This window comes from Symphalangus syndactylus, chromosome 1 (assembly GCF_028878055.3).
Source record: "Symphalangus syndactylus isolate Jambi chromosome 1, NHGRI_mSymSyn1-v2.1_pri, whole genome shotgun sequence".
NCBI lineage: Eukaryota > Metazoa > Chordata > Mammalia > Primates > Hylobatidae > Symphalangus > Symphalangus syndactylus.
This window is the reverse complement of record NC_072423.2, coordinates 157994134-157996876: the sequence shown is the minus strand read 5'-3', so window position 1 is coordinate 157996876 and position 2743 is coordinate 157994134.

The window sequence follows — 2743 nt, the reverse complement described above, 5'->3', positions numbered from 1 at the left end:
CTGCAGAGAGGCCAGGACCAGGAGGCTCGGAAACTTTCTCCCGATGGAAGCAGGCCTGGAACCATGTTCCCCGGGGATGCACCTGTCCTCTCGTGGCCACTCCATGTCCTGGGGGAGCACAGAGGTAGGTGCCTTTGCATGTTTCCGAGCCATTGGAGCTTAGAGATCACTCTCTGCCCTCAGAGTGGGCTGAGGTCAGATTAGAATGTTAAATACCAGGCAAGGCCCGGTATGTAACCACTAGGGTCTTCAAGACCCTGTAGCCTCCGGCGTCTCCAGTGTCGACCCCAAGGGCCAAGTGTGGGCCTCGAACTCAGCTCAGCACAGCGGGGGCAGCCTCAAGTCCCGCACCCGCAATGGAAAAGGACAGAGGGGCCTCACAGGGTCGTGGAGTCTGCATTGAGACAGCCAGGGAAGAAAGCAATCTGGAGCCGATGAAAGGCGCAGCCAGGATGCGGGAGGAAGACGCTCCTTCCCGTCCTGTGTGCTTGGGGCGTGGGCCGCTTGAACACTACGGTAAGACCTGGTGCTCCTTAATGTCACCACCACCCCGCTCTCAGAGCAGATAAGGCAGTGGCCATGACGACGCCCAGCCATCGGGCCACCTGGGCTTCTCTCTTTCTCTGACCCCAAGACCTCCTCCTCCTCCCTCACCTGGCTTCCTACCAAGGAAAGCTTTGAGTTGAAAAACTGTAGACACAAACATTTTTCTTTTTTCTTTTTTGTGTGCTTTTTTTGTGATGAGGTCTCCCTGTCGCCCAGGCTGGAGGGCAGTGGTGCACTCTCAGCTCATTGCAGCCTGCAACTCCTGGGCTCAAGTGATCCTCCCGCCTCAGCCTCCTGAGTAGCTGGGACCACAGGTGCACGCCACCATGGTCAGCTAATGCTTTTAGTTTTGGTAGCGACGGGGTCTCACTATGTTGCCCAGGCTGGTGTCAAACTCCTGGCCCTGAGCTGTCTTCCTGCCTCAGCCTCCCAAAGTACTGGGATTAGGGTGTGCGCCCCTGCAGCTGGCCAAACATTTGTATACACAATTTGTACTCGAGCCAGAACCAAGTATTATTGTTCATTTGTGAGGGGTCTTGAAAAAATTATTTTTCCTCTTAAAATCTTTATTTTTCATGGGGGACAAAAAGGAATGTTGCTAAAAGTATATTCCTAAGCAAAGAGTGGAGACAGAAGGTCTCCAACCTGAAGTTATCTTAGCTTTTCTCATAGCATTTTCTTCTGTGCAAATAGAACTGTTTGAACTTTTGTATGGCATCAACATTTTCCCCTGCCGAGCTGTAGGATTTTTATAATAAATTAGAATGGTTTTCTTAGCTGAGTATTTTGAATATTTTAAACCTGATATAACACCAGGAAACACATGCGCCTTTTAGACTGAGGCGATGAATCTTATAAATTGAGGCAAAAGAAAGTGAGAACAATGTGTGGAAGCCTAATATTCTTGCTCAGTGAGAAAGGGGGACTTTTCACCTCTTCAGACAAATGAAATTAAAGCTATTTGTCTCCCCACAATGCCCACCTTTTTTTTAGACAGGGTCTTACTCTGTCACCCAGGCTGGAGTGCACTGGTGCAGTCTTGGCTCACTACAACCTCCGCCTCCTGGGTTCAAGCTATTCTCTGCCTCAGCCTTCCGAGTAGCTTAGATTACAGGGGCACACCATCATGCCTGGGTGATTTTTGTAGTTTTGGTAGAGATGGTGTTTCACCATGTTGGTCAGGCTGGTCTGGAACTCCTGACCTCAAGTGATCTGCCTGCTTCGGCCTCCCAAAGTACCAGAATTACAGGCATGAGCCCTGTGCCCAGCCCAATTAAACCTATTTGTGCACAGAAGAGCTCACTGTGCTCAGTTCCTCAGAGGTCGTGAAGGAGGCATCTTAAGGCCCTCCCTTCAGAGCCCATCTTGCTGGCGTCACCGTGTACCATGCCACGCTAGGGTCTTGACACAGTGATACGGCCCTGCTGCTGGTGGGCCACGCTGTGTGGCAAACACCTTAGAATGTGTTCTTAGGCCCTAAAGATGCCTCCAAATGCTTCAGCAGCAGAAACTGAACAGTTGAAAGTACACAGCCACGGACCGATGAATTCATCATCCAGGCCTGCTCCCTGAGAGCTCCGGAGGGCGGGAATGGGTCGTGGAGGCTGGGTCATCAAGCCCCACACCTGAGAGCTCCGGAGGGCGGGAATGGGTCGTGGAGGCTGGGTCATCAATCCCCACACCTGAGAGCTCCGGAGGGCGGGAATGGGTGGTGGAGCACGGTCCTCAGTGATGGTTGTGACTCAGTAGATAAAACGCTGGCGGTCTGTCACAGTTCATTATTGCAGCTCTGTTTTCTGCTGTCTGTATAGTCTGGGATATGCCACTAAGCCTCATCAACATTCTTTCATATTCCTAAAATCTGAATCAGAGCAGTCCCCAGAGTGCTAATGAGACGGCTGTGTGGAGACAGCCATGGCAGCGTCCAGCCTCTGGGCCCAGAAGAGTCGCTGCAGCTACTCCTTAAACACAGAGATTCTGTGTCCTGACATGAGAGATTCTCATGTACTATATCCTGGATGCAGCCAGAGATGTGCATTTTAACAGGGAATTCAGAGGTGAGTGCTCGCATTGCCATGCTGTTAAAAACACAATTGTAGGACCTCCCAGCAGGCTGGATCTAAGCATGGTTGGGATAACTCTCAGTGCGGAGCTCGCCAGGTGGTTGGTGTCCTGTTCACACGCTCTCCTGGCAAAG